The sequence below is a fragment of the Rhipicephalus microplus genome, chromosome X (assembly GCF_043290135.1).
Source record: "Rhipicephalus microplus isolate Deutch F79 chromosome X, USDA_Rmic, whole genome shotgun sequence".
NCBI lineage: Eukaryota > Metazoa > Arthropoda > Arachnida > Ixodida > Ixodidae > Rhipicephalus > Rhipicephalus microplus.
This window is the reverse complement of record NC_134710.1, coordinates 357,651,825-357,672,888: the sequence shown is the minus strand read 5'-3', so window position 1 is coordinate 357,672,888 and position 21,064 is coordinate 357,651,825. Positions and strand designations below refer to the sequence as shown.

General features: G+C 48.3%; 1 protein-coding gene across 2 annotated transcripts in view; it reads right to left on the bottom strand.

The window, feature by feature from the left end:
* The window catches only part of Sardh (Sarcosine dehydrogenase), a 168,515-nt gene that overhangs the window by 31,548 nt on the left and 115,903 nt on the right, over window positions 1-21,064 (bottom strand). The window lies entirely within an intron of this gene.

Below are 21,064 nucleotides of genomic sequence, written 5' to 3'. Positions count from 1 at the left end.
AAAACGCCCCGTGACAAGCTACACATTCCATGGTATAAGTTCTCTTTCAGGAGATCGAGTCTCTCAAGATGCAAGCGCCACCTGTAGTCGACGAATCGAAAATGGACGCGGTGTGCCACCGCGTCAAAAGAGCCACGCGACATTCAGGTGTGCATGTAGTTATTCCCAGCGGCCGGAAAACACGTTCTTTGCACAAACAAGTGAACAGGATCCAGAAAAACCATTCCTGCAGCAAGAAGTATACGTTCTGCGCATTGAGTGCATGGTGCGAAGCGAGGCTTGTCTACTATAAATCTCAACCACTTGCGGCAAAACTTACACAGGCCACACTGGACTCCTGATATCAAAAGGATTCCTGACATGAAAAATTTGACATATTTTGTACACCCAGATTCCAGGCATTTTTCCCCTTTCCATGTATGTATTACAAAATTGTTTTTTTACGGTTCGACCTGCTAGTAATCATTCTTTTATTTATGCCCCGCCGCGGAGGTCTGATGGCTAAGTACTCGGCTGCTCACCCGCAGGTCACGGGATCGAATCCCGGCTGCGGCAGCTGCATTTTCGATGCCAGGTGAAAATGCTGCAGGCCCGTGTGCTCAGATTTGGGTGCGCGTTAAAGAACCCCAGGTGGTCGAAATTTCCGGAGCCCTCCACTACGGCGTCTCTCATAATCATATGGTGGTTTTGGGACGTTAAATCCCACATATCAATCAATCAATCAATCAATCAATTATTCAATCGTTTTATTTATTTGTAACCATCACCGAGGGTCCCGTTGTAGTTTAAAACAATGGGACCCTCGTCTATATATTTTAAATTCTGTAACAATCCTATTTTCGTAATAATAAGAATTGATTGATTGATTCATTGAAACTGGAACTTCTTGATGTTTATTTAGTAACTTGTTTGTCCTGCATATGTTGACACCTCTGAGCTATTGTTAGCAGCAAGCGTTGACTTTAAAATATTTTAATTTCCTTTTTAAGTAGGCAGCAGGGTTGTCATTGGTGGGTATACTTTTCGCCGAATTAGCGAATTAGAGAGGCCCATGGCGACCTAAAATTATGAGTGGCGGTATGGCTAATTTTTGGCGATTTTCAGCTTAAGTCTCGACTTAGTTATGCCTTCTACATTGGGTGTTTAAAATGATTGGGCTACCACTTTTTTTTTCTAGTTCTCGTACTTTTCTACTCACCAGTAGAAGGCGCACTTTACGCACGATTCTCTACGTCTCTCCTGTTTCTCAAGTTTACGTATCTCCTCAATTCACCGGCATAGATCTTGGAGGCACATGGTGCACTGGTGCGTTCGGCAGCAACCTCCCAGCAAAATTAAGCTCAGCGGACTGCTTCGCGTGCCGCAAGGTGGTGGTGCTTCACTAAGTTGTTTCAAGTGATTTAAGAGCTTTAAGCTTACTTAATGTTTCGCTTCTGCTGTGGCTAGGTGATGGTTAGTCTGCGTGTTCCGACCACAGCTCCAACTTCCCTCCAACTTCCACGATGAAAAGAAAAACGAGATAAAAAGGGGACGCGCAGGCACGTCAGCGTCGTTTGATATACGAGCTGTATTAAAGTTCACACCTGTAAAAAACAAACGAGCGAGTAAGATACGGCCACTCCTTCAGAGTTGAAAAACAATTTAGAAAACATTCAGTGCGCAGTTAATACAGACCTTCAGTGCCACGAAATACAGACGAGCCACTACACTCCAACGCACGGCTTCATGCAAGGGCGATAGCCGATGCGACGGCGGTGGCGTACAGAAATCTTGTCAGGAAAGCGGATGGCTACAGTTTAAGAAAGATAATCACTATGCTCTCCAAGTGTTGTTGCTCTTTCTGGAAAAGAAAGACCTGAAAATACTGCGCATTCTTCGAGCAGACAGTCGGTGCTGCGAATATACTGTATCAACAGAGGCGGACTCGTTCGCGGCACTGTGTAATAAAACAATTCACCCTGAACGTCTTGCACCTAGCCAGAACGTCTCAGAGACTCACTTTCTAAAGAACCTGCATCAATTGAGTCGAAATTCACCGCGTAAAAAGTAAGAAAGAACGATAAAACCGCAGCGGCACGGTTACCTTCTATGCAAACAGCGAGCTTCCCGCATGCCAGATGGGTTGCCAGACCAGAAAAGGGCCACACGCTAGCAATACGGCGGCGCCCACGAAAAAAAAAAAAAAAAACGCCTATAGAAGTTTCTGTGTACTGTTGTTTTCTTCAAGTTAACTTCGTGTTTCGTCACAGCGCCGAAGCCGATTTCAAAGGCCTCGTAGAAAGAAGCGCGTGGCTTAGACCCACTCCACCAGGTGCCGCAGTGATCCCAGCTGTTCTCAAGAAAATCGCCTGTGCTATCTGTGAACTCAGCCAATTCAGCTTCATTAATTAACATGACAGTTAATTGGTCATAATCTGAATAAACCTATGGTCCAATATTACAAGCATCTGATATAACTCTTTCGTTGAACCAGCTTCATTGATGTCGCACAAGTTTTATTATTTTTTTAAACAAGTTTTCTGAACATTCGGAAAACCGCAAGCGAGTACTCGACCGGAAGCGTTTAAAAGTGAAACGAAAGCGCTACTCGTTGCTCATGCCACCAAATTAAGAAAGAAAGAAAGAAAGAAAGAAAGAAAGAAAGAAAGAAAGAAAGAAAGAAAGAAAGAAAGAAAGAAAGAAGCTGCCACCACACGCATGACGGTGAAGTGAAAGACGAAACACTATGTGGCGAAGGGGGCGCGAGTGGACAACTTATTGCAGCGCACTTCCAGTACACTAACGCATTCCGGACGGCTCCAGATTCAACACGGCCGCTTTTCAAAGCGTGCACTACAATCTGCGCCCATTTCGCCAACGGAATGCGCCAGCAGCTGCGCCTATGAATCAGTCCCGCAACCCGATGTTTCGGCAGAGCACGCAGTGGACCTGCCGCAGTCACAATAGTCGCAGCGGGAGCGATGGCGCGCATGCGGGCGACGCGTCGGCAGCGAGGAGCCGTGACATAACTCGGCGGCCGCGACACGACGGAGAGAAGAGCGCGGCCTCGCAAACACGGCCGCCCGCGCGACAGGTGGCCCTCACGGCCGAGGCATTCCAGCGCCGACACACACGCGCCGGAGTCTAACGCCACGTCGCCGAGGAGGAACACAATATGGCGGAGGCAAAACAAAGAAACAACAAACGTCGCGATCGACGATTGCTTGGAAAGCCCCGGAAGAAGCGGGGTACAGCTAGACAAACCCTTTCTGCTGTATACACGTCACGCCACTGGCGCCTTACGAAGAAGGCACGACAAGAACGTGCGCCTAGAATTAGAAGAGTATATTAGTACGCTGCCGCAACATTTGTGGCACAGTTTTGGTTGGTTTAACAGAGCTCCACAATAAGAACGGTTAAACAGAGGGGGGGGGGGGGGGATTCGGACATCGACTTAAGCATTGAATTCATGAGTCACTAAAGTGCAGACATAGTTGGATTTGCGTATAAAGCTATGAACAAAACGTGTTAATGGGCTCGTTGGTATAATCTAGTAAGAAGCAAAAAAAAAAGCACGTTTTTCGTTAAAGTGCGAATTAACGACAAAGGACGAGCGCTCCTCTTTAGTCCATCGCTTTGTCCCGCACGAAATTGGCACTTTTTTTACACCTTACGAAAAATACACGTTAAAGCGAATGAACCTTTGAGAAATGCACCCTACGCTTGTCTCTTCTGCTTTACTTGAGTCCCTCTCGTTGACATGCTGACCCGCAGGTAGCGGGATCGAATCCCGGCTGCGGCGGCTGCATTTCCGATGGAGGCGGAAATGTTGTAGGCCCGTGTGCTGAGATTTGGGTGCACGTTAAAGAACGCCAGGTGGTCGAAATTTCCGGAGCCCTTCACTACGGCGTCTCTCATTATCATATGGTGGTTTCGGGACGTTAAACCCCACATATCAATCAATCAACCAATCAATCAATCAATCAATCGTTGACATCCTGCAAGTTGGTCCTCGACTTCTCAACCAGCTTCCTGATAACAAACTATAATCTCCCTGGGTGCACATCGCCATAAAACTGGTGAAAACAATGCATCGTGCCACTGTCTTGAAATTTTCGATAGTTCAGTGCAGCTGAGGCAAAGACGCGTAATTCTATCGGCTATTATACGGCTATAGCTAGTAGAATGAAACAGTTCAGCAAGTGAACACCAGCAGCGAAACAAAAAAGAAAAAAACACGACAGTCTAGAATCAAAATACTCAGCTATGAAACGAAACAATAAATTTAAAATAAAAGAGTATAAACACCCCCGCCACGCGCGAAGTATGACGACAGAGTCGCAAGTTCAGCCGGAGGTAAGTTTTGTACTTGTACACTAAGGCGCGACAGCCTGTGAACGACTACTAGTTGTTTACAGAGGAAGCCGGGAACAGTACGCAACAAGACGCATTTCACGGACGGTTTTTCTCAGCTTTCTTTAAAGAACATGCGGTCAAAGCGTCGTTAAGGCGCCATTTTGTCAATGGCGCCAATCGAAAAACAGATAAAAAAACGCGACACAACATGACAAAAAACAGCAGACACAGACACTTGCAGCAACAGATGGACACGTGTCGCCCTACCCTAAACTGAGAAACATGGCAATGAGTGAGGGTTGCTGGGACTCCGGGTCCTGCCGGTCTCGTTTTCGGTAGCTGGCCCCGTTGCAGGATCCATCATCCAAGAATTCAGCGAGAAGAAGCGCCCGAATGAACAACAGAGATTTATTTACATGTGGAGAAGTGATCAACTGATCCAAAGAGAGAAGAGTGAGAGTGATACAAAACGTCTTCGGCATTTTATAGCGCCGCGTTGTTGACACTGGGTGCCTTGTCCGCATCGTCAGCCAATACGGTGTCCCCGGCACCTCGGCCACGAGGGAGGGGGAAACACCTCTCACAACACATGGAGTGGCACAACCTAACACGATGTCCATATATGGTCACGGCGCCCTAAAATGTTACCAAACATGGTCACGAACGCACCGCAGATTCCGGAGTTCTCCCGGCGAGAGGAGGAGCCTGAATGGGGAGGTGGGGGTGGACGACCTCGTCGGTCAAGAACCGGTTCTCCCCCAAACTCTTCTTGCTTGGTTCCCTAGGGCCGGTCGTAACAGTCTCTCGCGCGGGGGGGTGAAGATCTCGATGGGCTGAGGTTTGCAGCCACTGTCCGGAGAGATCAGCGCCGGCAGTCGGTTTGGTGACGACCATCTTTGATGAAGTAGAGGGCAACACCTGCTTCATTGTGGGCTCAACAGACGTCACATACGCACATGAAAACACAACTACTAAGCCGGTGAGCGCCGGACAATTCCGCCAAACTCCACCAGGCAATTTTCCCCTTTAACTGGTATTAAAGGAAATACACAATTTATTCAAAATGTTACTCACACTTTAAGGTGACACAAAACAACAACACTGGAAGCACACCGAACCCGAAACCCTGAATAGCCGTGTCTTCAACGTTTTCAAACAAGTACACCTAAAACAGTAAAAAAACAATCACTAGCTCTTGTCTAGGTCAGGAAAAAAAATGCCAGAGTTCTCGAGGACATCCTCTCGCGTCAGGGGCACCGACTTAAGCCATCAGCGTTGCCATGGAGTACACCCTTTTTGTAGCGTATTTCAAACGTATATTGTTGCAAAACGAGGCTCCAACGCAGCAGGCGGCCGTTCTTAGAGGACATGGTCTGTAGCCAGGTGAGAGGACAGTGGTCCACTTCCACAATGAACTTGCTTCCGGCAATATAACAAGCCAGTTTCTGGACTGCCCAAACCAAGCACGCACATTCCTTTTCGCTAGCGCTGTAAACCTGCTCGCGAAGGGTGAGTTTCCGGCTAACATAGAGGACGGGATGCTCTTGATCACCCTCATCCCTTTGACTAAGAACTGCCCCCATGCCTCTATCACTAGCGTCGCATTGGACTATGAAAGGCCTCGAGTAGTCCTGTGAACTAAGCAAAGGTTGGCTCGACAAGGCCGCTTTCAAAACGCGGAAAGCCTTTTCTTTCTCCTCATTCCAGTCGACCATTTGGGGCTCGGTCTTGCACAACGCGTCAGTAAGAGTGCTGGCAATGTCGGAATATCTAGGGATGTACTTACGATAGTAACCAGCTATTCCAAGAAAAGCCCGAATATCGGTTTTCGTTCGGGGCTGGGGAAAGTCTCGGATAGCTGCCACTTTCATTTCAGAGGGACGGCGATGCCCTCGACCGATAACATGCCCGAGATAGAGTACCTCTGCTTGTGCTAGCTGACACTTGGGCGCCTTTACCGTTAAACCTGCTTCGCGTAGGCGTGTCAGTACTGCTCTCAAATGCGCCAAGTGTTCTGGCCAGGACGAGGAAAACACGGCGACGTCGTCCAAGTAAGGCAATGCGAAGTCCTCTTGACCCCGCAAAACCTTATCCATTAAGTTTGAAAAACAGTAAGGCGCGTTCTTTAGGCCGAAACTCAACACTTTAGGGCGGAATGTCCCCAATGGTGAAATAAATGCAGCATACCGGCTCGCCCTCTCTGTGAGCGGCACCTGCCAGTAACCTCTCACTAGGTCTAGCGTTGAGATAAATTGCGCGCTGCTTACCCTCTCGACGCGTTCCTCAATGTGGGGAATTGGGTATGTCTGATTTTTGGTGATGAGGTTTAACTTACGATAGTCTACGCAAGGACGCGGATCTTTGCCGGGTACCTCCACAAGAATTAACGGGGAAGTGTAATCACTTTCACACGGCTCAATCACGCCCAATTCCAGCATCCTGTTAACCTCTGCTTTTATTAGCTCAAGCCGGCGAGGTGACACCCGATACGTCTTAGATCTTACCGGTTCCGACGAGGTAAGCTCTATGTCATGAGTGAGGACGGATGTCCGGCCTGGCTCGCTTACAAATGTGTCCTGAAACTCGGTCAAAAGACCACGCAATTCCTGCTTCTGCTTCGTTGTCAGTTGTGACTTTGATACTAAATCCTCAACTTTTTTCTCGATCGGGACTTCGTCCGATTCGGGAGCTAATTCAGGGATTTCTGCCGGAACCTCTTCCGGAACATTTAAAGTCATGTTCACGATGGCTTCCCTCTCTTTGTAGGGTTTGAGTAAGTTGCTATGATACACCTGGTGTGCCTTACGACTTCCGGGTAATTTTACCACATAGTTGGTGTCAGACAATTTTCGAGTAATTTCGGCCGGGCCGACCCATTGCACTTCAAGCTTATTCTTTTGGGAGGGCCTCAACAACATGACCCTGTCTCCTACAGCAAAGTGTCGTCCTTTAGCTGTCCGATCGTAGTAAAGCTTAGCCTTCTGCTGTGCTTTGGTCATCGCACTCTCCGTCAGTTCTTGGGCTTTTGTTAGACGATCCAATAAGGTGAGGACATATTCCACTACTACAGGATCATCACCCTGACCTTCCCACGACTCTCTCAGCATACGAAGAGGAGACCGCAGTCTGCGGCCGTAAACAAGTTCCGCTGGCGTAAACCCTGTTGTCTCATACGGTGCAGTTCTTAGTGCAAACATCGTTGCAGGTAAGCACATTTCCCAGTCAGTTTTTCGTTCAAAACATAAGGCTCTTAACACTCGCTTCATCACGGAGTGAAGCTTTTCTATCGAGTTCGACTGCGGATGGTAGACTGAACTATGCAATAATTTCACGCCACACCGCTCTAGAAAGGTTGTCGTTAAGGCACTCGTGAAAATGGTGCCCTGGTCTGATTGTATCTCGGCAGGAAAGCCTACCCGGGCAAACACTGACAGAAGTGCGTTCACTACTTCCACGGAACTTAGCTCTTTTAGCGGGACCGCCCCTGGAAATTTATTAGCTGGGCAGATTAAGGTCAGGATGTGACGGTAGCCTAAAGTTGTCTTGGGCAAAGGACCTACTGTGTCAATTACCAACCGACGAAAGGGCTCCGTGATTACGGGTACCAGCTTCATTGGAAATTTCGCCTTATCTCCCGGCTTACCCACTCGCTGACACACATCGCAAGGTTTTACAAACCTCTCTACATCTTTAAAGCATCCAGGCCAGACGATTTTTCGTCTTCTTTACGCCTAAGTGGCCTGACCATGATTCTCCATGCACCAAACTAAGCAAATCCTGACGATACGCCTGAGGTACGACTACCTGGTCAAACTCTACTCCTCGCCTATCTAGATATTTTCGATAGAGTATGCCGCTCCTCTCTTGGAATCTCACATTTCGTTTGGCGATTCCCTCTTTCGAACTGTCCTGGAATTGCTTAAGCGTCGGGTCCCCCTTTTGTTCGGTTATTAATGAAGCGGGGCTCACCTGCAGCAGCCGACTGAAATTATCCGAAGTTGGCATGACACACAACTCTTTTGTAGTTCCTAGTACCTGGAATGTGTCACCCTCTGTGCTATCCTCTGTACTACCAGGAAGCGGCTGGGGAGCAGCGGCATTTTCTTTTTGCTCGGTCAACGAGGCGTAATTGACCCCTTCCAATTCGGGAGGAGGTTCATCGTCGCCTTTAGGAATGGTTGCCTCCGCGACTACGGCTTCTGCAGCCTGTTCTCGCACAAGTCGATTTGTTACCGTGGTGTCCAACTCGCAACCAGGCCCGTTGTCGATTTGAGGCTTGTTTGCCTCAGTGAATGTTGCTCTCGCAGCCAGCGCACGTGCCTTCGATCTAGTCAGTGCCTGCACTATGCCTTCTCCCAACGTTAGACCTTTCTCCTTCAGCATTTGATCTGACTTATTTGAAAATAAGTAAGGATACTGAGGGGGTAGATATGGCGATACCGCGGCTTCCATTTCCAACGTTCCAAATGCGCCTTTAAGGACAACTTTAGCTACGGGAAGGCACTGACTGTTTGCTTCTACGGCTTGTCTAATCCAGGCACAGTCTCCTGAATACTGTCCGGACTGAACAAAGGACGGATGAACTACGTCCATAGTGGCTGCGGAGTCTCTAAGAACCCGACACTGCTTGCCGTTCACGGTAAGGTCGTACATATAGGGCTCTAACAACTTCATGTTCTCGTCGGCTTCATTTATAGATAAAAAGGCCACCTTTTCTTTCGGGCAATGTTTCGCGAAGTGCCCTGTTTCGTGGCAATTGAAACAAGCCGCCGGTTTTTTTCCCTCAAATTTCCTTTTGCTTGCCTCTGCCGACGCCTCATGGTTAGATGCCTTGTTTTCCTCACCCTTTTGTGCGAGACTTGTCGGTTGTTTTCTAAACGGCGCCTTATTCGGTCGTAGGAATTTTTCCCTTTTTGGCTCACTGCTTGCCCCGAGGGCGCGGCGCGTAACGAATTCTTCAGCGAGCTCTGCGGCTTTTGTTACGGTGTTCACGTCTGGTCTATCCTGCACCCAGAACCTCACCTTTTCTGGTAACCTTTGATAGAATTGTTCCAGACCGATACACTCGAGCACCTTGTCATGATTCCCATACGCCTTCGCCTCTTTCAGCCACTCCCCCATGTTGGCCATTAACTTGTAAGCAAACTCCGGGTATGAATCATTGCTCTCTTTTACGGCGTTGCGAAATTTTTGTCTGAAACCTTCCGCTGACAACCTGTATTTCTTGAGAAGGCTCGACTTTACCTGACTGTAGTCGTCAGCCTCCTCTTTCGTGAGGCACGCGATTACTTCTGAGGCCTCCCCCGGAAGTAGGGACAACAAGCGTTGAGGCCATGTATCCTGGCTGAAACCTTGCCTTTCACAAGTTCTCTCAAAGTTGACGAGGAACAGCCCAATGTCCTCCCCTAGCTTGTACGATCTCATTAGGTCCGTCATTTTGAACCTGACCCGCTCTGCTGTACCGGATGCCTCGCTGCCTCCTGCTCTACTATTATGGCTAATCTCTAGCTCGAGGCGCTTCATTTCAAGCTCGTGCTTTCGCATCTTATCTGCCTCGGCTTCTGCGGCCTCGGCCGCGGCCGCCTTTCTTTCGGCCTCTGCCGCTTGCCTCTCCTGAATCTCCTCGACACATTCTGACATCTCGTCATCCTCCGCCCCCAATGCGAGAATCGCCTCTATCAGCTCTGGCTTTCTTTGAGAGTCCAACACCTCCAGATTGAACTCCCTTGCAAGTAGCAACAACATAGATTTTCGCAGGGATTTCAGATTCATGGTTGCCTCCAGTACCGCTGTCTCTGTTCCCCAAAGATTCCTGTCCTGCAACTAATTAACCTTGACGGCAACGACAGCTCTAGGTTCCTGCCTTGCCTCAAGTTTTCCGTTAACTTAGTCTACAAATAAAGCTTCAAAAAGCTCTTATACGGAATTCTGCCCTGCCACTGTTAACCTTGACGCCACTGACAGAAAGAGCTTAACCAAGCTATCACACAATTTCTGCCTGACGCAAGTTACCTGTTAACCCAATGACCAAGACAGCCCCTCTCTACCAGCTTTTACTTAACACATAGAGTAAATGCCTGGTAAAATTTAACAGAGAAAGCCGGCACTCACCCAGTTCGCAGTCATGTCTCCGGCGTCGTGCCTCTCAGAAGTGCCGTTCGGTTCCCTTTGGAAGTCGATGAGCTCGTGTCATCCTTCTCCTGTCGTCCCGTTGTTGAACTTCGGGCTCACTCCGTCCAGTGGTCGCTTTCGGGGTTATCGGCATCCCGCCGCTGCCATCTAGTTGTTGGGACTCCGGGTCCTGCCGGTCTCGTTTTCGGTAGCTGGCCCCGTCGCAGGATCCATCGTCCAACAATTCAGCGAGAAGAAGCGCCCGAACGAACAACAGAGATTTATTTACATGTGGAGAAGTGATCAACTGATCCAAAGAGAGAAGAGTGAGAGTGATACAAAACGTCTTCGGCATTTTATAGCGCCGCGTTGTTGACACTGGGTGTCTTGTCCGCATCGTCAGCCAATACGGTGTCCCCGGCACCTCGGCCACGGGGGAGGTGGAAACACCTCTCACAACACATGGAGTGGCACAACCTAACACGATGTCCATATATGGTCACGGCGCCCTAAAATGTTACTAAACATGGTCACGAACGCACCGCAGATTCCGGAGTTCTCCCGGCGAGAGGAGGAGCCTGAATGGGGAGGTGGGGGTGGACGACCTCGTCGGTCAAGAACCGGTTCTCCCCCAAACTCTTCTTGCTTGGTTCCCTAGGGCCGGTCGTAACAGGGTGCTGTAGTCGGCGCCGCTTTAGGTGATGTGTTTGCAGTGGCGGATCCAAATGGGGGGGGGGGGGGAGTTAAAGGAGAATGCTCCCCCCGTCTCAAAGCCTGTGTCAGCACCCCCACCCATTCAGTGTATGTTGCCCACCTCCTATCACACCAATTAAGATAAATGAATGGGACCACAGAACCGAAATTAACCTCATTACAACACTTATGCTGTGATGGGGTTCTTGTGATGATAGTAACTACAACTACTACTAAGCGTCGGTTCCATTTCAAGTGATCAACCACACCTACTTAAATGAGTGATTGCATGTTGGATCCGCCCCTGCCTGGTTGATGATACGGATGGACGAATCGGAAAGGCATAAATACAGATATGGGGGCGGCAACTACGAGATATAACAATGCGGGGACAGGTACACTATAACTACGAAACGGTAATGCGTACGTAGCTGAAACAAACTTTAAGTGATAGTCGCCTCCATAGACGAAAAGTGTAAATTTAAGGCACACTCTTTGTTAGGCACACTCTTAATGTGAACTGACAATAATGGCAAGAAAAGTATAGGATATTAGAAGTAATAGTAATGTGAATGTGCACAAAGAAAAGTAAACAGAGATAACTAGCCACCGGCACGGACCGAACCTGTGACCTTAGAATAACGCGTTCGATGCTCTACCACTGAGCTACGGTGGCGGTCATCTCCCCTCCCCCCTTCTACGTTTTAGGGTGTATCATGTGCATTTAAACGTGGGGGCGTGTCAGCGCCATTTGTTGCCATTTGTTGCCAGTACGGCCAGTGTGGAACACCCTTTTTTTTGCCTGTTTGGCGCCACGTCGTACGTGATCTTATCCCGAAGTGGCAGCTGACCAATAATCCACCTCGAGGCTTCAAGCTTGCCAGAACGAGACAAGCGCTATGAATGAAGGAACGTGTAAATCTAAGGGGCTACTTTTCTTTGTTAGGCACAATCTTGATGAGAACAGAAAATATTGCCAAGGACAGTATAGGGGAGGTTATCAGAAGTAAATGTAAATGTGAAGAAAGTGGACGAAAAGATGACTTGCCACCGGCAAGGACCTCCATACGTGATGCCCACAAGAAACATCACTGTCCCTCGGTAGCACGAAAGGACACTGCCATTACCTCCTCAGCAGCTGTCAATTACACGTGCAAGGTGTTGCGATAATACACTGCTACGTACATGCCACGGTGGCACCGACAAACGGCAGAGGCAGTAACAGAACGATTAAACCTCGTATCATGCTGCTGCCTAGCGAATCCAGACGGGACGCCGCAACGTTTTGAGCCTACGCGCAAAGTGATGCCTCATCCAGTATATCGAGCAATCGCTACCTGAATCAGCACAAAAGCAAGCAGCTCTCGTTTGTTCGTAATGTTATATGGCCGAAGTTGAGAAACGGCACGTGACTTCAAATGAAGTTGCGCCTAGAGCCACAAAAAGAAAGCGGGCTCCTCCAATGAAGACCTTCGGGCGCGTTGGCGGACTGCGCTGCTCAGTTTGGGCCTAGACAAGCAACTTCGGGCGATCCAGCAGGCCAAGGAAGCTGCCGGGAGACACGGCTCTCCGTTGGCCCCTAGGTGGGAGCCCATCCCAGCAATCTGCCGAAAATTAATAAAGTCTACATCTCTCTCTCTCTCTCCTCCCAAGACTACTAACGCAGGACGCAAACTTCGCCGAAGTGAAACACATTACGTGTATTCCATAGAGAACTGATATGTGGGGTTTAACGTCCCAAAACCACCATATGATTATGAGAGACGCCCATAGAGAACTGCGTACCGAAATCAAAGCTTTATTGCGAAGCTATCCCCGTCACCGCTTAGCGTAGTTGGCTATGCAACTACGAGAACAATAAAAATGTGTACCAAGCGCACTTGGCTTCGGTCACACGAATAAAAAAAATGTACAGAAAAGTACCAAAACTTTCGTGCTCGAAGAGTTACGCATTGCGTCCAACCATTGGACCGAGATCGCCGCTCACCATGGAGCGCACCGCGTCAGTCCGCATAAGCGGCGCTGAGAAGCACCATGCAAGACGCACAGAACATGCTTCCGGGCTCGGCAGAGGCGCAAAATAAGACAAAAAAAAAGGGGCAGCAGTGCACGAACAGCGCGATCACGATGTGCGAGGAGGCGGATGCTCTATGGTTTATTTTCCGCGTTCCGCTTTCACCGGCACACCACAAGAGTGCAGTGAAAAAAGAGCGAGCAAGGCAGGAAGGGGCCACCGCGGCCACATGTCAGCGCGACAACAACCGCCTCCCCCGCAAAAAGCAGAACGCAAGCCCAAGCGCGGAGGAGGAGGACAGGTCGCGGGGGCGCATATCGGATTCTACGCGAATAACCGCCCGAGTAAATGATAAACAGTCCCGCGCCGAGCAGAAATCCGAAGCGACAGTGGGTCCTTGATCCCCCAGAGTGCCAGAGAGGGCGTGTTTCGAGAAGCTCGGTTTATTTTAATTTGCTCTTCCACCCACAACGTCTCGAGCCCGTCTCCCCGATCAAGAAAGAAGCTCCTTTCACCGGCGGCAGTGGTTGCGCGAGTTCCCGGGGCGCAGACCCTGCATGCACGGGCTTGCGCAGCAAGCTGTTCCGACATAAGAGGCTAGCGCGCAGCAGGCTGCTGCACAGCCATCAGGCGACGCTCGTTCGAGGCTGAAACCCTCCTGCTCTTCCTGTACACGCTCCCAATGTACGCTCAACCCCGTGCCATCAAGAAGTCATCCTCTCGCTCGAGGCTGAAACCCTCCTGCTCTTCCTGTACACGCTCCCAATGTACGCTCAACCCCGTGCCATCAAGAAGTCATCCTTGTACGGAGAGGCGCAAAACTGCTGTCGTATAAACTAGCAACCAAAAAACGTTTGCGAAGCCATGGCGATCCTCCAAAACATCAAACGTATACTTTGCGGAGCAGGAGTCCGCTCAACGCGGTGAGAGTAGATAAACTAAAAAAAAATCTTTTTTAAATGAAGAACAACGCCACGGCGCTATACAAGCGACGTGCTGAATGTGGCTACAAACGAATAGTCAGTTCTACCTGAGATGTGAAAAAGGACGGCTGGCGACCCACGCGCCATACCTCACAAGCGACGCAGCATACGACGGATGAAGCATTTTATCGGAAATGTCAAAACTTCACGCTTAAGAACCCGCGTCACACACTGTCAAACTTCGAAGCACTGATTCTATTGCGAGCATGCATATCCCAACTTACAATTGAGCTAATGCGGAACATAGTTTTTTTTTATGTCAGAACAATGAGTAAGGTTCAAACAAAGCATAGCGTATTGATGGGAAACTTCAATGACAAAGTAGCCAAAAAGCAGCCTGGAAGGGAAAATGACACAGCGTGCAAGACAAGCCGAGAGGAGTTACTAGCAGAGTTCGAAAAGCGCAATAATTTACGGATCATGAATACCATATACCGCGGAAAGAGACAGTGGACGTGGAGGAGCTACACTGTCGATACTAAAAATCAAAAAGACTTCATATCGTGCTCATCCCAGCAATGATGCGGATGTGCTCGACAAGGTGCGCTGTAGGCTCAACAGGATTTTAATCGCTTGGATTAGCCTAAATATGAGGAGAGAACGGAAGGAACCCCTCGATAAGTTATCGGTAAGATAATAAAATTGAGTTCAGAATCCCACTGCAGAACCGGTACCGCGGATGTAACCGAGGAAGACGACCATAGCGTTCACGCGATGAACGATACTCTGACAAAAATCACTACGTAATGAGCAATAGATGACGGTGGTACGGTCGTTAAAACGCTGGAAAGCTCTCCCAGGAGACGAAAAACCCCACAAATAAACGTCAAAGCACGAAAGCCCCTAGCCCAGCAGATAAAATAGAACTGGCAGACCTTTCAAAATTATTGAACAGAAGTTGGGTAGCCGACATAGGAAGGTATAACACGGAGAGAATTGAACATGCTTCAAAAGAACGAACGAACCTTAAACGCGGCGAAGACCAGGTACATACAGAAATCTGATGTATGCACTAATAGACAAGGAGGGCAATGTCATGACTAATATAAACTGGTAGTTACTTCATGAGGGGTTCTACAGAGATCTGTACAGTAGCAGGGCCTATCAGAACAGCAATAGAAATTCTATTAGTCCAGAAGAATCGGACATGCTGCCGTATACGATAGAGGAAGTAAAGAAAGCATTGCAGGGAATGCAAAGGGGCAAATCAGCTGGTGAGGATCAGGTAACAGCAGGTCTAGAAGACAGTGGACCAATTGTTCAAGAAACACTGGACACTCTGTAGACGTCATGTCACTTGACTGTGAGCGTACCAGAATTTAGGAAGAATGTATTAAGATAATGTTGGCATAAAAAAAAATGGGACGTCAACGACTTGAAAAATGACTGGCCGATTAGCTTACAAACCATTGCCTACAAGGTATGTACAAAGGTAATCCTTAATAGAATTAGGAGCACCTTAGAATACAATCTACCAAAGTACCACGAGGATTTCGTAGAATATACTCGACAAGAGACCACGCTGATTGATTGATTTGTGGGGTTTAACGTCCAAAAACCGCCATTTGATTATGAGAGACGCCGTAGTGGAGGGCTCCGGAAATTTCGACCACCTGGGGTTCTTTAACGTGCACCCAAATCTGAGTACACGGGACAAGAGACCACGCGGTAACTACGAAAGAGGTCGTAGAAAAATGCATGAAATGTACAAGCAACCTCTACAAACGGTGCCCCAACCAACTCTAGCCTGAGTATAAATATATGCCGACGCGACCAGATGCATCTTGCTGACTATTGCATCGAGTAAATAGTACTATAGTATTTGACCTCAGGAAATTCTTTTTCAGGCAAGTTTAATTAACGGGCCTTTAAAGGAACGAGTTGGCGCGAAAATTCCAATGAGAAACCGATTAGACAGGATCCAACTTTCCATCTATTAGTGTCCTGCTAACTGAATAATAATAATAATAATAATAATAATAATAATAATAATAATAATAATAATAATAATAATAATAATAATAATAATAATAATAATAATAATAATAATACAATAATAATAATGTTTGTTAATTAGGTTCAACACTGGCGTTATTTTCCCACACGCTTATTTGACATAAAGCCCATGTCAGCCAACTTCCTGAACCGGGGGATGAAAGACCCTGGCGCAGCACATTCCGAGCTCAAATCCTGTAGTCGGAACAATAATTAATTAATTATATCTTTATTCAGGGCATCGACATCACTGCCATTTATTGCTTTCTACCTTCTTTGGCGCCCTTTCTGTCCGCATCTCATTTGTGTCTGCGTGCGCACAAGTCACCGATCTCTGATCGATACTGTGCACTGTATTCCGGGCTGACGGTCACGTTGCTACCCAATCAAAAAAATATATATTTTCGCCGAGCTTCACTGAGTAAAAATGAATATGTAAACATCTACACGTACGATCGCAGAGTTTGAAATCACTCGCGAAAGCACACCGGTGGCGTGGTATAGCACAGAACATCTACTTCACTTGTGGGAAGTGATCACATCGAACGCGAATGACTCCTTCCGGGAGACCACTAGTTTCAATCATGAGTACAGAAAGAGATGCACGTGGATGTTACAAAAAGGATGGAAGTTCCAAACTGGAGACTCTTGTGAAGATATTGGGATGTCGATGTTTTTTTATTTGCGAGAGAAGGGGAGGGATACCAGAACACGAGGGTGGTGGATGAGTGCCTCTCTGTAAGAGTGGTAGGTGGTCTAGATTATATATATATATATATATATATATATATATATATATATATATATGAGATATAACAAACAGTAATGCCAAAGAATGTACAGGGGAAGTTATTAAAACCAATGCAAAGTAAATAACAAGAAAGAAAAGTGGATGAAAAAATTACCAACTGTGAGCAGGAATCGAACCTACGACCTTTAGGTTCGATTCCTGCTCACAGTTGGTAATTTCTTCATCCACTTTTCTTTCTTGTTATTTACTTTGCATTGGTTTTAATAACTTCCCCTGTACATTCTTTGGCATTACTGTCTGTTATATCTCATTAATATTGTGTTAAAACACGGAAAAACGAGCCCTTAGGTATACACTTCTTTCCCTTTATATATATATATATATATATATATGAGAAGCGGAGGTGTTAGGTGGGTGTATGACGAAGAAGTTTATAAATTCCTGTATTCGTTTGTGTTAATAGTTATATGTGGGGTTTCACGTGCCAAAACTACGTTATGATTATGAGACACGCCGCAGTGGAGAGGGCTTCGGAATTTCGGACCGTCTGGTGTACTGACACGGCACAATACACGAGCGCGATTCCGTTTCCGCGGCCGGAACCGAACCCACGACCTTTAATTGGGTCAGCAGCCGAGCAGCGGAACCACTACGTCATCGAGGTGGAATATACTACAGAACATGTGAAACCCAGGACAGACATGACGGAGCTTATAATTGCAGGAAGAAAAGCGGCGTCAGTTGTATAAAAAGAAGTGCCTAGTGTAGGCGTGTGGGCGCGTATTTGCTCCGCTACATTTGCAGGGCGACTACCGCGTTTGCACTTCGCGCAATCGCGTGATGGGTGAAAACGGTTCAGATGCGATATCACATTCCATCGCGATGACGCGTACGCGATTTACAGCCATTCTCGCGTTTCGAAGTTCGCTGTTGCTGATGCGTATAACGACGGCAGACCCAGCAGAAAGCACGTGCACGCCATCTGTCGGCGAGCTTTGGACGAGACGACTGCATTTGTACGACCGCAGTGGAGCTAGCTAGCACAAGAGCGTGTAGCCAGCCCGGCCGTGCTCCGACGGCCGGTCTCGTTTCTCGTGTTCCTGCGCACAGCCAAAGTTAACACGCGTACTGCACACGTGATCATCCCCCCCCGTCTCTTTCTCTTCGCAATGTTTTTGTTTGCATTTCTTCGATATGTAACTATTTGCATCAAAATATGAAATTCAGCTGGTGTAGTAAGCGCTTGTCCTCCTCTGTCGCCGAATATCGGTCTACGCACATTGAGCCGGTTGTGCCCAGTAATAATAATAATAATAATAATAATAATAATAATAATAATAATAATAATAATAATAAAATAATAATAATAATATCGGCCCGCATTGCGCCCGACATTTTTCCTGCGCCGTTTGAGAGCGTATAAATCAGGTATCTTAACCTCACTTCAGCTAAAGGGCAGCAGTCGCAAAACTGCCTCCCGCAAGGGGCCGGGGCAGCGTCGAAGACTGCAAGCAGAGTGGTTTGAACAATATAATATGTCCGCTAACGTTACCATTCGAAAGCAGGCGTTTTCCATATTAATATACGGGCCATTTCGGAACATAGTTTGACGTCAGGATTCGAGAAACAAGTCCCTATCTGCACAATTTATGAGTGAAATCTCGACTCTGATCCCGAAACAGAGGGTGTACGTTCGATTAACATGCACGGGTCGGAACCAGTTCACAGTGGTGCGCGAGAAGTTCACAAACTGTGCAGCACGAGTTCAGCGGTGCAGGCACAGCGCAACACCCCAATCGAATGACGAGGTGCCGAAAAGGTGCAAGCCTTGTTTCTGTTCGCTTAATTTACGTCGTCCTACCAACATCGACCGATGGCAAACCGCACACGTGGACATTTTATGAGGCGCGAACATCTTGGCAAACACACCGCGTTAGTATAGGCGGGTACGGCGCCTACGCCTAAATGCTACGTGTTGTCTATACTCAGCTGCACGCGCGGCTGCACCAAGCTGGCACCGTCAGCGTATGAGGTGCAAGGAAAGTCGTGAACCAACGCTGCACTTCTCCTGCAGCTTTTGAAACCAATGACATGGTTCAGGGGTCGGCATTGCCGCACCGCTGAAACGAATGGCGCAGCAACTCGTAAACTGGTTCACGTGGTGCAAGCGTATCGAACCAACCCAGAGTTTGAGTTCGACCGCGAAGTTTCAACACGTGGTGACCACATGGGATGCTTCACGAGAAACATGCTCGAGACCACCAGTCACATCCAAGTAGCTTATGAACATATTTATTATGGTTTATATATATAGTATCGGGGCGCTCGGCGGCTGTATGAGCACTCGCCGAAGGCGATGACGATCGCACGTGGCTCGTGCATGACATTCGCATTGTGTACAGATCGGGCAGGAAGCACACCGACACCGATGCCCTCTCTCGGTCACCGCTATACCTTCTGACGTAGCTTCCCCGTCAACGTTCACACCACCTATGCATCGACGCCACGAAGATATGCCGTTCGAACAGCGCGAGGATCCCCGGCTTTCGGCTATGCTCAATTACCTGCAAGATCCATCGGCCACGCCTTCTTCGAGAACACTTCGTCGCCAGGCCGCCTATTTTACGGAGCTCGACATCCTTTACCGCCGAAATTATACGCCCGATGGTCGCAAATGGCTGCTCGTGATACTATACGACACATGCGTTCCGACATCTGCGCTATACTTCTATGCTGCTACTCAGCATGGTCACACCGGCGTACTGAAAACGTATTCTCGGCTCAGGCAACGTTTCTACTAGCATAGAATGTATCACTTTGTATTCCAGCACATTCGATCTTGCACGGCGCGTAAAGTTCATCAGCACCCTTCCGGTGAGTTGCAGCCTCTTCCCTGTCCTCCTCATCCCTTTGATCGGGTCGGAATAGACTTATATATGGCCCCCTCCCCTAGAGTTCCTTCGGTAACATATATATGGATTATTGTCAACGTCGATCATCTGACGTGCTATGCCGAGACTGCAGCGCTACCAGCCACCACCGCCCACGTGTTGCACTTTTTAATTCTGCGTAATTTCGTTCTTTGACATGGAGCAGCACGTGAACTGCTCAGCGACAGAGGGCGCATGTTCCTCTCCGACTTCATCCAAGCCCTTCTGACTGCATGCAGCATCATTCGCCTCAAGCCTACTACATACCACCCGCAAACGAACGGCTTGACGAAGAGGTTCAACCGCACGCTCGGTCACATGATAAATATGTACGTCACACCGGATCACAGCAAATGGGACGCTGTTGTACAATTTGTCACATACGCCTACGAAACTGGCACTCAAGCAATACCGCTGTTTTGTTCTTTTTTCGCACTTTTTCCTGTTGTACGGACGAGAGCCCTCTCGTACCGTGAACACCCTGCTTCGATACCGACCCGACACTCCTGAATGCACGCCGGTGTCTGAAGCGGCGAAATATGCGGATAACTGTAGGCAGCTCGCTCGTAAACTTACAACCGCCGCTCAAGGTCTCGAAAAACTGAGACATGGCTGTGATGCGACTTCACCAGATTTTCCGACTGGTTCTCTAAATTGGTTACGGATACCGCCTCATAGCCCTGGCCTTAAAAACAAGTTTCTTGCACGCTATGATGGCCCCTACCGCATTATAGAACACACGTCCCCGGACATCACGGTCGTGACACGGTTAGCGTCAGCAGACTGAAAAATTGGGGGACCCTTAAGCTTCGCCTTTAAGAGTTGAATGCGATAGCGAAATCCGGCCCCTAGTGCGTCCTCCAATGCTAAGTGCGCGCGCGCACGCACGCACGCACGCACGCACGCACGCACGCACGCACGCACACACACACACACACACACACACACACACACACACACACACACACACACACACACACACACACACACACACACACACACACACACACACACACACACACACACACACACACACACACACACACACACACACACAGTGTAGATTGTACCAGCGCGCGCGCGCGCGAATGGTACATAGAGGTTTTTGATATAAAGCAAGAGTCGCATGGTCTCCATGATACACGCCACGCGCCGGATATCTCGGAGGCCATAAAGTCTCTCGCAATGCCTCACAGACGGCAACACATTATCCAGCGTTTGCTGTTTGCTTGATCAACGCCTCTGGAAAGGT